The 15,369-nt window shown below is 43.1% G+C and overlaps 1 pseudogene; it reads left to right on the forward strand.

Annotated features, from left to right (window-relative positions):
• Nucleotides 1–9,604: 9,604 nt before the first annotated feature.
• On the forward strand, nt 9,605–11,083 carry LOC133920643 (small ribosomal subunit protein eS24z-like; annotated as a pseudogene).
• The last annotated feature ends 4,286 nt before the right edge of the window (nt 11,084–15,369 follow it).

The following is a 15,369-nucleotide window of genomic DNA, read 5'->3' on the forward strand; positions in this document are numbered from 1 at the left end:
ACCCCTTGGTGTACTCCACCGACCATGTATGTCACAGAGCAGTAGGTCGAAGGAGGCCAGTAGGCATGCCCAGCAAGCGCGCCCATGGCCATTGCAATGCTCCTTGACTATGTCATTATACAGTGCTTGTACATGTTTATATTATTTCTATTATGTGATTGTCATGTCATGTAGGATGTTTATGTCGGTACTATGTTATCAGCTATGGTTTTATTACCCGTGTTCTCCTTCCATCCTAAAGCGTAGCATCGTGCAATCTTATCCACTTTTGAATGTATCTGTGTGTCATCCTATCATGCGATAAATCGTTAACTTGCAACTTTTGAAATCAAAACCATGCACATTACGAACCCTACTACAATTACATGTGCAAAAAATCCAACGTTACATAACATGGTACAAAATCCAACGTTACAAACAACACGGTACATTGAAATAGTACATAAGGCTAAGACAGTACATCAAGATATATTGCTTCTAGTCATACTGACTAAGAAATGGACACATCCATATTACCACCAGATGTTCCTTCAACCTGCAATGCAAGGCAGGATATAGCACCTTCTGACTTTGCTAGATTTCTCTTGATGCAATTGTTCCTACAGTTCATCGATAATGACATTGAGGTGATGGATGTATTCTTGAATGTGTGGTTCTATCCCCTGAAATATGGACAACGGAAGAATCGATGGCCTGCGTCACTGAAATGCTCATAAACTTGGACTACAACATCATCTCCATGTCGACACGATGGCCAAAACAAGCAAGGAAGAGCATTGTTGTTTCTACAGAAATCTCTACCATAGACATCTAAATGGGGGTGTGAAGGTGGTGGATCGATTGGGCCACCGACAGGATGAGGATACGCCATTATCTTGATGCAATTCGAGGTCACGAGATGTGTGAGTAGAGAATCGATTAGGTTTTGTTTATATACGAGAAGTCTTGGTGGCAGTGGATAGATGAGGCAGCACTGAAAAGCCTATTGCTAAGACTGCACCGGCCTATTAGGGGTATCATTGAATGCCTTTTTGCTAGACTACACCGCACTACTCCTTTGTCATGACTCAGGCTTTAGACACGAAATGACCACACGAAAGAGCTTCAATGAAAAATTAAATGACAACACCTCTATCCTGACTCAGGCGTTAGGCACGAAGTAACCACATAACTCCGCTTTAAGTATGAAATGACAACTCAGAGGTCCATTTGCTGGAAGGCGGTAGTAATAAGCGGTAGTAATAACTACATGTCATTGTAACTTATTATAGATTGTGTATGAGTAGGGTACAAGTTGGTGCATATTGCCTTATGTTCTGTAACCACAGACATGCAATGAATGCTTACGATGACCCTTATATGTGATGTCATTTACTTTCATTGATACACCTCAGCTTGCTGCAGCACAACATCTTTGTCGTGCCTCGCACTTTTGACATTGAGTGACCACATGACTCATATTTAACCATGAAATAAAAACACCTCTATCATAACTCAGGCTTTACATACGAAGTGACCACACGACAGAGCTTTAAGCATCCTATCCCCATAGAATGACACAAGAGTACATGTGCAGCAAGCCATATCCCCATGGATGCAACTTCCAAGAGATCCGCTAGAAATATCTGGACGAGAAGCCTCTATATTTTCCACATACCTAGTATCTATTTTCTTGCACCCGACAATCTGTCTTTCCATAAGTATGCTTCGTTTAGCTATAGAGTACTACATGCCATTGTAACTTGTCCTATAATGTGTACGAGTCACTGCATATTGCCTTATGTACTATACCCACAGATAGACAATGAATGTTTATAATGACCCTTATTTGTGATGTACTTTACTTTCTTTAATGAAATGGGCAGATTTCTGAGCCTAATGCTTTCATAAGATTCCTTTCCTTCTATGCAGAGGCAACAAAAAACTCCTTACTGAATTTTTGTAGAATAAAATGACCACACCAAACAACCACTTTCACATGAAATCTTGGTCAAGTATCAATGCCACAACTTTTTCAGCTTTCACAACGAATCCTATGCTCCAGCCCCTATGCAAGCTCATGCACTCAGTCCATGCCCCGGCCCCAGCCACTATAAATAATCCCACCCTCATCTATTGATAAATCACTCCTTCCTCAACTCTCTCAACTGCATGTAACTCCTATTTATAGGGCTAGGGGCGGCTGGTTGAGGTGGAGTCCAAGCCGAACACGAATCGGATTCGAGTTCGAGTCGGTTAGGATTTCTTTTTTCATAGGTCTCTATTCCGTGGATGATATCTCCACCATCACGACTCCAAATTGGATGTTTCTGGACTCTAAATTGTTGTACTCGAAAAGATCTAGAACTTTGGTATTCATTTGAACTTCTGAAAATGCCATCCTGAGTTTCAAAAATGCATCACAATATAAACTGTTTAAACTCAGACTTATTTGTGCAGCACTGATTTCGGGTGCCATAACTCCTAGCTCCATTATCCAAAAGGGAGCTTCCATAGGTTCAAATTGAAGCCCTCGACGAGACCTACAACTTTGGTTATGTCAAAATTTGCATTTGTGGCCGTTTTGAACTCCGAAACTCCATGGTAAGATGAGGCTGTCCAGAACTCCGCGAAAAATTGTAAATTTCGTGGATCCTTTTTGTTGGGCCATCTAGAAGACTTGGCTAAGAGTTTGGACTTGATCAAGAATCTTTGAGCCCAAAGACAGTTTAGGTATATCTAGGGTTTAGAAAAGAGACTTTCGTAGAGAAATTTGAATAGGGTTTGATTTTGAATTGAGGTTGGAGTAAATTTAGAAACAAAAAATGAGGTTGAACAAGAATAGGAGCAAATAAGAAATTTGAATTTGGATTTGGGTATAATTTGAGAAAGAGGAGAGATTGACTTTAAACAAGGATTTGGATAAGATTTGAATTGAACTAGAAAAGGATCTGGTATGATCAAGGATTGAATAGATAATGAATTCAAAGATTTTGAATTCAACCATTAAGATCCTTAACTAGTTTACTGCAGAGTTTTGTAAAAACCTTTTCAAAATCTTTTTCACTCAAAACACCAAAAAGAAAGAAAAAGAAAATGAACTCTAATGCTTTTACCTAGCTCCTAACAAAACTTAGCATGCAATGCACATAAAATTATAACCTATTTTGATTAATTGTTTATGAAAATAAGTTTTAAACCTATTCTACTGGTAGAGCTATTCAATAATCTTGAAAAAAATTTAAAAGTTGTAAATTCTGAAAATCAGGGTGTTACAAATCTACCCCACTTAAAGGAATCTCGCCCTTGACATTTAAGCAAATCGAAAATGAGATAAAGGATCTTGATCTTCAAGTTTTCTTCTCACTTTCCAAATTGCGTTTTCTTCTCAATGTTAACCTCATTGCTCTAACATACTCTGTCGTGGAGACTGGCGAGCAGACCCTCATATTCGGCTACGTTATTCGTGGCCGAGAAGTCAATATGCAAAGCGTATTGTAGGCTTTCTCCTGTGGGAGAGATAAGTTTAATTCTAGACCCCGTGCCTTGAAGTGTAAGTGATCCGTCAAAGAAAAAATTCCATAGATCTGATAAGTCGCCATGGCTGTGTTAGGGTTGATCAAGCTCTTTCCATTCGGCAACAAAGTCAATGCGTACTTAGGAATTTATTGTTGTTTGAGGTGCAAACCGAATGTCGAATTCCCCAAGCTCGACTGCCCACTTGGCAATGTAGCTGATTGTGTCTTTGTTGGGGAGGATTTCCCCGAGTGGTAATATTGATGTTATGGTGATTTTGTGAGCTTAAAAATAGTATCGTAGCTTGCAAGAGGCCGTCAAAACAGTGTATAGTAGCTTCTACACCTGAGGGTAGCGCTCTATAGGGTCGTGGAGTATTTCGCTGATGTAGTACATAGGTCCCTGGCTCTTTTCTCACTTGTCGAGCATGTCTCTTCCCACCACTAATATCTCACTCACGGTACGTAGTCTTGCGGCTATGTATAATAGAATATCTTCATTTGGGTTGGGAGCAACTAGCATATGGGGACGAAAGATAACTCTTCAGATTCTTGAAGGTATCATCTACCTCTTCTGACCGTTCAAAGTTATCATGTTAGCGCAGCAACTGAGAGTTGCCATGCACCCAGTTAATCTCTGAACTTCTCATACTGGCCTGGGGGTTGCATCTATTCGATGGCTTTGATCTTTTTTGGATTTACTTCGATCCCCCGGTATGATACAAGGTAACCGAGCTATTTTTCCGCATCAACTCCCAACACGCACTTCTCTGGGCTCAATATGACTCGGTTCTTGCACAGTTTGTTGAAGGTTTATTGTAGGTTGGAGATGAGATCTTACTTCTTTTTTATCTTGACGATGAGATCATCAACATAGGCCTCGACGTTCTGACCAATCTGATCATGGAGGGTTATCTGCATACCTCGTTGGTATGTAGCGCCAACATTCTTCAATTCAAAGGGCATCTTGACATAGCAATATACTCCTAAGGGATTGATAAAAGAGGGTTTCTTTTCATCTTCTTAATGCATGCTAATCTAGTAGTAACTGGAATAAGCATCGAGAAGGCTTAGATAGTCGCATCTGGAGGTGAAGTCAATAATTTGATCTATTCGTGACAGAGGGAAAGTGTCATTTAGGCATGCTTTGTTGAGGTCGGTGAAGACTACGCACATTCGCCTCATGCCATTTGATTTTTTAACCATGACGGGGTTCGTGATCGACTCGAGTGAACCACCTCTTGGATGAATCATGCCTTAGTGAGCCTTTTGATTTCCTCTTTGATGGCTTCCTTCCAGTCAGACGTGAACTGTCGAAGCATCTATTTGATTGGCTTTGCATCAGGCCGGATAGCTAGTTTATGCTCAATCACATCTCTGGGGACACCTGGCATGTCAGACGTTTGCCACACAAACACATCTATGTTTGCTCAAAGGAAGGTGATGAGCATGAGTTCCTATTTAGGATACAGGTTAGAGCCGATTCAAATAGTCTTGGACGGCTCTGCTGGGTCCAAGAGAACTGTTTTGACTTCACCATGGGACTTTATGATACCTTAGGCCTTGAATTTTTTGTCTCCTTGTTAGGTTGGTGCTATGTGACCATATCGAGGCTCCGCTTGTCGAGGCAAAGACCTACCTTGTGGCAACCCCAGACAATAATGACTTCCTCGAGTCCTAGGATCTTCGTGCATTGGTAAGCGTAGTGTGCGACACCCATGAACTTGGCTAAAGTTGGTCGATCCAAGATGGCATTGAATGCCATCTCGAAGTCAACCACACCGAGCATAATTTTTTTGTTCGGAAGTTGTCATGCTTCCCGAAGGTAATGGGGAGCGATATCTGGCCGATGAGAGTGGCCGAGCATCCGGGTACTGTGCTGTGAAAGGCTTGCATAACTGGCTTGATCGCAGATCGAGAGATCTGCATTGCTTCGAGTGTGTCCGCTAATAGGATATTAAGGGAACTCCCTCCATCGATAAGCACTCGGGAAACCTTACAGTTGTTGATAGTAGACTCGACAACTATCAGAAAGTGGCATGGTCATACAAAGTTATCTGGGCAGTCATCCTGGCTGAAGGAAATCTTGACATTTGACCACTTAATGACCTGATGACCCTTGGGGATGGCAGCTCAGACTTCACAGGCTACCGTCTTGGACTATCACTTGAACTCATAGGACGCGAAAACGCCGAACACTTGGTCAATGGTCCTCTTGTCCGACCGGAATGACATCGAGTCCGAGTCATCCTCATTGCTGGTGGAGCTGGAGTCTCTACTTGGAGCCACGACCTGGGCATTCTTTCCCTTGGCCGCTTTCTCAATCTTGTCTTTGACCATATTCTTTCAAAGATGACACTTGTGGAGGATATGGTTGTTGGTCTAGTGGAGATCGCACCAAGGATTGTCAGCACGTTCTTCGATGCCTGGCTTGTAGCTCTTGTCCCTGGACAAACCAGATCGCTTGTCAGGACGGGTGTCAGGCAGCTGTAAAAACTTTGTTAGCTTCGACTTTCTTACCCTTACGTCCCTTAGAGTTCTTCTTGCGCTTGCTATTGGTCACATCGTTGTTGAGCCTAGGCTGAGGGCGCATGATGCCCTGAGCCTTCTCCTTGATGAAGAGAAGTGCCTCTTCGGTCTTGGTGGCCATATCGACAATCTTCATTAGTTATTTGACCATCTCGGGCTCCTTCCCGGTGATATCTTCAATGCATCATCGGCTCCTAACCCCCTGAGTGAATGCTTGGAAAACATCATAGTTGCTGATCTTGGGGATGATGTTCTGGATGTTGCTGAAGCAGCGCATTAACTAGTGTAACTTTTTTTCTCTGTCTGCTCACAATGGTAGAGATCATTTTTTATGCCAAGGCGAACGTATATACTCAGTAAGTTAGCTCAGAATACATTGCAGAGCTGCTTCCATAAGTAGATTATTCCCGGTGATAGGTTGTTCAGCCAGGTTCTGGCTGCCCCTTCAAGGGTTGTGAAGAGGTAAATCACCATTACATTCTCGTCCCCACCAACCACTTAAATAGTTGTGGTATATATCTGAAGGAACTCAATGAGATTAGTGCTCCCATTGTACTTCTTGATCGACCCGGGGCGAAACCTTGCCAGCCATTTCATGTTCCGTAGGTCCAGAGAGGAGGCCTGACACCTGTTGATATCACCTTGCTTGGTCAGGGTAGCCTTGGGTGTCTTATCCACTGGGGTTGTAGGTCGGTCATGGCTAGAGTGGTGCTAGGACATCCTCCGACTAGATTGTCGAGGTGCGGCTGACACCTCCCAGGGGTTTTTAAGCATCTCTGTTCATTGATAACTTCGCGTAGGTCATTAATCGGATGACCATTGACCGGCGAGGCCCTGCGGTGTTTAGTTGCTCGATTGTCTTCGTAGGTCATCTTGTTTTGTGGATTACATCTCTCTAAGTCCAATCCATCTCAAGAAGGGGCGGTGCGAGACTTACCCCGGTTAGAGCTATTCCTGACGACAGCCAGATAGTAGTTCTCAACCTGAATGAGAATCTCCTTCATGCCAATCACCGAGTTCATCTAGCTGTTACCGGCTAGGGTTGTCATATATGTAGTCAGAGGGCGCATGAGAGCTTCTTGTAGAAAGAGGAACCTCTACGCCATAATAGATCTATAGCACCAAGCCCCCTGCTTTTGGTCAGGAGACATTAAACCCTGTGCTCCATTAAGGCTTTGGATTTGCGAAGGCGTAGTCAGCAAAAGCTACATGTCACCCGAAACTAGAGCGGTAGTGATTTGTCTGTTTGTAGGATTGTCATCATGATTGACCAGACCATTAGTACCACAGAAAGGGTCATCCACGCTCTCTCTTCACTTCCGGTTCAAAAGTAACTAGCAGTGATAACACATCATTACCGATTTGTAAGCTCTAGCCACACATAAAAAGTTGAGCCAGTAAGAACCGACAATGATAGTGATTAACTCTGCCGGTTAGTAATACGAATCGACAGTGATGTATCACTGCCGATTCTTCAGCAATGATACATCACTATTGGTTCGTATTACTAACCAGCAGTGATATTAGCTCATCAAAAGACGTGCAAACAATAATCGGTAGTGATCCTGAAAAATCCATAGTTTTTCATGCGCGCTACCATGCTGCATGCACATGTTTAAATGTGAGTGATCCTCGCTCACTCTTTCACTCTTGTCACTCACTCTCTCTCGCACGCTCTCGATCTTGATCTCTCTCTCGTCCACCGCAGGCCACCTCCACCTCCCACGCGCGATCCACATGGATCTGCTGCCGCCTCCACTGCCGTCTCTAAGGATGCCTCCCACACCCGCGACCTCGTTCGAGGAGGAGAATGCCTCGTCGAACAAGGCACCACCCACCTAGTCTGATTTCGGCATTTCGCTGCCGGCATCCCCCACATTGGACGACAAGGTGTGGGACGAGTTCATTGACAAGCCAGCGAGGGCAAAGAAAGCCCGGACAAGCTCGTCAGAGGAGGACGAGGAGGAAGACAACACCGACACCGACGATGATGACGAGGATGACAACGGCGGAGACAAGTTCATGGGTCGAGTTCCAATTCGAGCACAACTACTAGCTAGCTAGTTAGCTAGGTTAGATGACACGCGTGTTAGGGTTTTACACTGTCGTCTGCATGATGGTAGCTTTTGCTATAATTAGTATAAACAATATTAATATGATCATTAGTAATGATAATCTAGTTTAAATTAATGCATGAATGTTTATTTTTTCTTGGATTGAGTTTCACTGTCGGTTCGTAGATAGAACCAGCAGTGATAACCATACAAATCGACCAGAATGATATCAAGGACTGGTAGTGATAAATTGTATCACTGTCGGTTCATGTTACTAACCGATAGTGATATATATAATAATTGTCAGTTCTGGAACCGATAGTGATGATATTTTCTGTAGTAGTGCATCTTCTCCGTCTTTGATAGCGAAGACTTCTCGAGGGTAATCTCCACCAGAGGAGTCCAGATCTATCATGGACTTGTCATCGGATTGCTCCAGGTAGGTGTCTCGACAATCCATGTTGTTGGAAGCTACGGGGGAGGATCCCAACTTGTGGTGAATATCGTATTCGCAATTGTCTTGGCAACTGAGTGGTTCGAACTTGATGCCATAGTCCTTAGCTCATTGATCCATGAAACGACTTATCTCATTGCCAAAATCATCGGTTGAAGGGGTGAAGTTGTCGTAGAACCTCTTGTCTGAGAAGCTATCCTCGGTGTAGGGCGAAGTTAACGACATGTCATGTGTAGATGTTTCAACGTCTATTGTCATGATCCCCATGGACAGCGTCAGCTATCAACGATTAGTAAACCGTAGATCTTATGAATTTATAGAAAGAGGTAGAGGATGCTTCGAGTAGACGAATTAAAGAATACACATAAGTGTTTTTATACATGTTCAAGTCTCCCTTAGGTTAATAGCCATATATCATGTTTGTTTTGTATATTTATCTTTGAGATCGTTACAAGTGGGTGCGTGGCTAGCTTCGATAGATCTAATCTAGTCGAACGACTTCCTTGCGTGTAGTTAGGAGAGATTATAATACAAATTTAACTACAAAAGGTTTGGTAGATGTAGAGCTTCCATAGACTTTAATAGCGTATAATGGCTTATGTTGAAATATGTCAACTTGTCTCCTATTGTCCTCCATATGGTCTCCATGTTCCATATATACAGGGGGAGTACAACATTTGAAGTCTTCATTTTCGTTTTTGGAGATAAACTTATCTGTGTATAAGATATCTTAGGTATCTGCACACGGTTTTTTATATATCTAAGAATTCTCTTCTCGAAGATAAAGATATACCTAAAAATGATAACAAACCATGAAGTATCTAAATATGGTAATTTTACTCTACTCATCGTCACCATATATATATAAATAATCCCCTTCCACTCACTGCCCCGCTTCCCTAGCTGCCGTTGTCGCAAAGCGCCCCCGAGCTAGCTCCGGCAAAGCTGACACTGCACGCCACAGGCAGGCAGAATCAAGAATGGCAGATACTAGGGTATATTTGGTTTTCTTGCCCACCGTTGTATATCCTTGCCTACCAAGATTAGCTGACAAACAAGTATGTCAGGTTTATTTGTTTACTTTGAATTTAAGTAAGATAAGTTAAGATTTTCTTATTTTTGAAAGAGAGTCAAATTAAATTGCCTTGCCAAATCTTACCGATAGTGGGCAAGGAAATCAAATCGCGGTGAAGCTCCGCACCCGCAAGTTCATGGCGAACCGCCTCCCCTCCCGCAAACAGTTCGTGCTCGAGGTCCTCCACACCGGCCGCGCGCGCCAACGTCTCCAAGGTCAGTGCTCTTCGCAACCTTGGCGAGATATCTCCTCCTTTGTGCGAGGCTAGGCAGGCTGACGCGTGCGATAGACTGTTGCAGGCGGAGCTCCAGGAGAAGTTGGCGAAGGTGTACGAGGTGGAGGACCCCAACAGCATCTTCGTCTTCAAGTTCCGCACTCACTTCGGAGGCGGCAAGTCCACCGGCTTCGGACTCATCTACGACAGCCTCGACGCCGCCAACAAGTACGAGCCCAAGTACAGGGCTACAGGCTCATCAGGGTACGCGCCTCCTATTGCTCCCCGTTTTGCTCGATGCCGACCTTCTCTGATTTCTTATAATTCCATTTCGATGTAGCAACTACTAGCTGATATCCGGTGCAAAGCTTAAATCTTTGGCATATAATAGTTCATGTAATTGACGCATTCAGCTTAAAATGCCATTTTCCTTGTGTTGTGTGTTGTTTAGTGTTGATGATTACACTTTTCTTGGCTTGCAACGTTTCAGGATTAGGTCATTCGTTACAGGGCTTTAGCCATTTGGTGTAAGTATTGATCTAAACATCTCGATGTTAGTTGTAGATGAGAAATATATCGGTGACTGGTATTGTCGGCCGCTCTTGCAAAGCTTACAAAATTAAATGGAGCCTTATGATGTGCTAAATTTCCTAAATGATAACATTACTGCTTCGCTATTCAGAATCGTCTCATGATGTTGACCATTGCATTATGCTTTTGGTTTGCTTATTTTTGACTGGTTCCGTCTCCACAGAATGGTCTTGCTACAAGGTAGAGAAGTTATTGAAGGAGAGGAAGAACAGGGCGAAGAAGAATCATGGTGTAAAGAAGGTATGCTTATGCGCAGTAATTAGACTGTTATGTTCTAATATTAAGGTGCATTTGGAGCGTGGGGATTTCATAGGATTCTCACCGGAAGCATACATTTTCTCATGAAATTTCTGCATTGCAAAGAAGTCCTTAATCTTGTTGGTGTAACTGAAACGTTTCCTTGGATCGGTTCTGCAGACAAAGGCCGGAGATGCAGGGAAAAAGAAATGAGCAAAGGTTTCGATGTACTTTAGCCACCTTCAGTACCATCTACTATTCACTATCAAAATTTTGTACCCCATGGCGTCACGGCACTTGATATGCTGGAAAGAGAATTTTGAAATTTTAAAATCGTCCCCTGTAACATTTGTGGCCCCTCCACCTGGTATTGACTTGTGCGCACTATAATTTGTAGACTTGTTGGTACTAGTTTATCCGCTTCTCGTGGTTCTTGGCGTGCTGGATTGAGATGTTAAAGGGTTTTTGTGCTATATGCGTAGTTACAGACTTAGTTTGTTGAGCTCAGGTTGCAATTTCTGCTTATTCGAGTAGTAATGTGAATGGCGTCATGCCTGAAATGTATGTTCCTGAGCAGAGGATTGCTAACCAGAATGGCAAACTCGTAGAGAAGACAGAAATCGAACCGTGTAGCGGTCTCGTGTATCGCCCGTTCACGCAATCGACTGAAAGGCCCTTCTTTACACAGCACACTACATCCTGTGACTGGGACTCGGAAAAGCTGCTGCTGATGCTCTGGAATGAGAGGAGAGAATCTTGACGTCTCTGCTCGGAGTCAAACCCCACCCCAACGGTGCTGTTCTCTTCCCTGGTACACACTATAGCGACGGTCAGGGCTGGGCATTGGGATAATACAGGTATTCAGTTGGTTTTTTCGGTTCATAAAATTTTCGGATTTTGAAAACTAGAAAATGAGTTACCCTAAGAAATATTAAAAACCGAAGCTAAATAACATGTTTATTTCTGTCGGTAAATTGGGTTTGGTTTTTTAGCTCATAAATTCAAGGGGAGGAATGGAGGGTTCACCGTAATGGGGAGCAAGAGAATACGGACCACGTGGGAGAGAGCTAGGGTGAGGGGCAGTGCGCTACATGTTGTTGTGGCTGCGAATTGACAGAGATTAGAGTAATTACGGTATAGCTATTATTTTGGGTTTAAACACTTGCTTTTGTTGACATAACCTTATACTGCAAAATTCAAATACATGTGACCAATATTTTTCTGTGCAAGGTATGTTTGTATTACGCAGAAAATATAATACAAAATAGGTGGTTATATTCAACCTAAATAGAACTCAAACATAAGTGACGGTGTGCACCCACATCTCTTACCAATCTTGCCTGACTCAAGTTTCAACTTTTCAACGAGAAGTATTAAAAATAATTCTTAAAAATTTACATTGGCCAAGATAGTGAACACAACCCCAAATGGCACATACAAAAAATGCAGGGTAATAACTAAGCTAAAACTTATCTATCAAAAATAAAATATGAGTCTAACCTTGTTATTTGCATAGGCCACTTTACTAGTTACTAATATAATAGATAGATAAATTCATGTTTATGTTCTTATCATGTCTAAGCTTTCGTATAATTGAAAGTGTTTAGGATGACTGCAAGTGTTTTCATGCAAGATCATAATTGAAATCACTACTCCACATATTAATTCAAGTGATTAACTAGTGATGCGTATTATTTTTCTCGGCAAAATAGCCCTCGTAGCACTCCCTGAGATGCAGTTTCCCCTTGCACCATTATTTTTTTTCTTTCCTTGCAAAAATAGCACTCGGTTCCATCGGAGAGTTCCTCCATCTAGCACTCAGCCCTCGCCCTCATGCAACAGTATTTGTCATCGGAGAGTTCCTCCATCTAGCATTCAGCCCTCGCCTCCTGTCGCCTCGGTTGGAATTTGTCATCTGACCCGTCGCCCGCCTTTAGGTCACAGCCTCCAGCACCGCCATTGCTGCTCGCAAGATAGATCCGCAGCTGCAGGATAGAAACAGGTATGTAATCTTTCTCTGTTTTTGTTGGATTGATGTGTGGATTTTAGGGTAAAGTTCATTAAGTTTACAGTGAGATGCCTCTTTTTTTCTTCTTCTTTTGTTCAGAATTGGGACAACATTACGCATCAGATTAACCATGGAGTCATTTTGTACGTATGGCAAGGGAAGGAAAGAGTATGTCCTGGGGGAAAGTTGGAACTGGTCCGTGATTTCAACAATGCTGACAGTAAGTAACATAGAGCTAGTGTTGAAGGATCAATTCAGTTGGGATTCAAATCAGAAACCGGCTTATTGGGGTAATTTGGGTGGAGAGATGGTGATTATAAGCACTGATGACCAATTAACAGAGTTGACATGTGGCAGAAATGAGGTTAGTATCATGGTGTCAATAGTCACAAAGGGTGGTAAACCAATTCGTACTTTAGAAGCATTATGTGCAAATACAAATGCAATAGGGCCTTCAGAAGCATTTGTATGTCCATAGTTATCATGGCGTCGCCATATCGTCACCATAATAACGACGATATGATGGCGTGGCGGTATTTTGGACCTCGCCATGGTGACGTCACGGTGTCGGCATCTATGGCGTCCGTCATATCGGCATGGCATCGCCGTGGCGTCGATATGGCGTCGTTTGGTGTCCAATGTCATGTGGCGGGCACCATACTAGCCAGGCAAAGGGGATTAGAAGGGGGAGGAGAGTTCGAGCGGGTTTGAGAGGCGAGTGAACTTCCAAACCTTCTCCCCGACCTAGTGACAGGAAAGTCGCGGATCCCCGCCGCCACAGCTGCTGAGACCGTGCGCCATCCGCCGGCCGTGCTCCTCGTCGCGGTGCTGCCCGTGCTCCTCTCCGCCCTCAGATCTGTCCATCTTCATCGACCGGCCCATCTTCGTCAGCTCGCCTGGACGTCCGTCGCCCTGCCTGGACGTCCGCCACGGCGCCGCCTCCGCCTGGAAGTCCGTTGGCGCCCCTCTGCTCCGGCTGCCCTTCCCTCGGTTGATGTGCCCTCTGCTCTAGCCTCTAGCTGTTGTACTCTTGCTGCTGTGTGTTGACTGCTGATGTACCCCCTGCTCCTGGCGTGGGATGGCTTGCTCTAGTGTTGGCTTTGCATCTTGCTGTTAGTGTTAGTACTTAGCAGTGGCACAAATCTAGTATAGCACAATAGCTTTGCATCTTTCTCTAGTACATGTGTGTGATACTGTGATTCCTTGACAATGTTAAGCACTTCAAGTATCTTGCTGTTAGTGTTAGGCTGTTAGTGTTAGCACTTAGCACATATCCAATATAGCACATATTTTGCTCGTGTTAAGTAGTTAGCATAGTATGATAGCACATATTTTGCTACTTCAAGCATGTTGTGCATTTACTATTTAGCATTTATCAATATTCTAAGTTGTTGTCACATTTTTTCAGAACATGGCTACTCCGGTTGTGAGCGTAATTGGAGCACTTTTGAATTTGTAAGTGAAGTACTCAAGTTCTACATTTCAATTAGCAAAATTAATAATATATTTTGTTAACTTTGTTTGCTTTTATGGTTGCTTGTAGATTCATACAAAGAAGAGAAACCGGCTAGAGCATAAAAGATTGAATGATTTGGTTTATGTTGACTACAATCGGAAAATGACTAGTAGGTTCCAAAAATACCGTGAGAAAGTGGGTAAAAGCTATGATCCTTTTGTTATGGAAGACTTTGATTGGAAAAATGAACGAGTTGACCCAACGGCCCAACCTCAAGGTTCTAGTGCTTCGGACATCACATGAGACCAAGTTGATGAAGCAATTGGTCCATCACATGAGCTTCGAGGTCGTAACCTTCCTAGGACCTACGCTTGTCGTGCAAGACATATATCAAGAGTGATTGAAGATGATGAGGAGGAGGGAGAGGAAGAAAACATCATTGTGGATGATGTTGATGATTTTGGTGACAAACCAATGGATGCTACTGAAGATGATGCGGAGAACGTGGATTCTTCTAACGATTTCGATGAGTTTGCATTGGATGATTTTTGAGAGATGAGAGATTTGAAACTTTGAATGATGAGAGAGTTCTGTCTTTTTTGCTACATTAACATTGCTATTTTTCTTTTTGTGCTACAATTTACATTTGTTAATATCCTAAACTATAACTGTTGAGCTACATTTACATTGCCATTTGTTAATATCCTAGATTATAATGTGTGTATTCGCCATGTGTGTATGGCGTCGCCACGCCACGCGCCATGCGCTGTAAAGTTGTGAAGGTGGTAGGTCGCCGCGTCTCGCCGTGCCGCCGTAACAACCATGTGTATGTCCATCTTCTTACCCACCAGCACCTCCTTCACCTGATGAGTATTGGAATGGTGTGGAGAAACCAGAGGAGTTTTCACCTGATGATGATGACCGAATTGGCATTAATGAGGAGGGATAATACAACACGATCTTTGACTTGGATCTCAGACCTTCAGATGTAAAGACACCTGCGATGGAAGATCCAATTAATGAACAACCTATGAAGGAAGTGCCAATTAATGAGGTTGATGAGCATGACAATGGTAATCCTAGGTTTCCCCATTTTGTGCATGACAATGAGAACCATGTGATTGCACTGAAGGCCACATTTGAGAACAAGAGAGCATTTGTGCTAGCTTTGAGACAGAATGTAATAATGGAGGAGTATGACTTCCACATAGAGTATAGTGATGGTGATAGGTTTAGAGGAAAATGCACTAACATCAC

The sequence above is a fragment of the Phragmites australis genome, chromosome 6 (assembly GCF_958298935.1).
Source record: "Phragmites australis chromosome 6, lpPhrAust1.1, whole genome shotgun sequence".
In the NCBI taxonomy this organism is placed as follows: Eukaryota; Viridiplantae; Streptophyta; class Magnoliopsida; order Poales; family Poaceae; genus Phragmites; species Phragmites australis.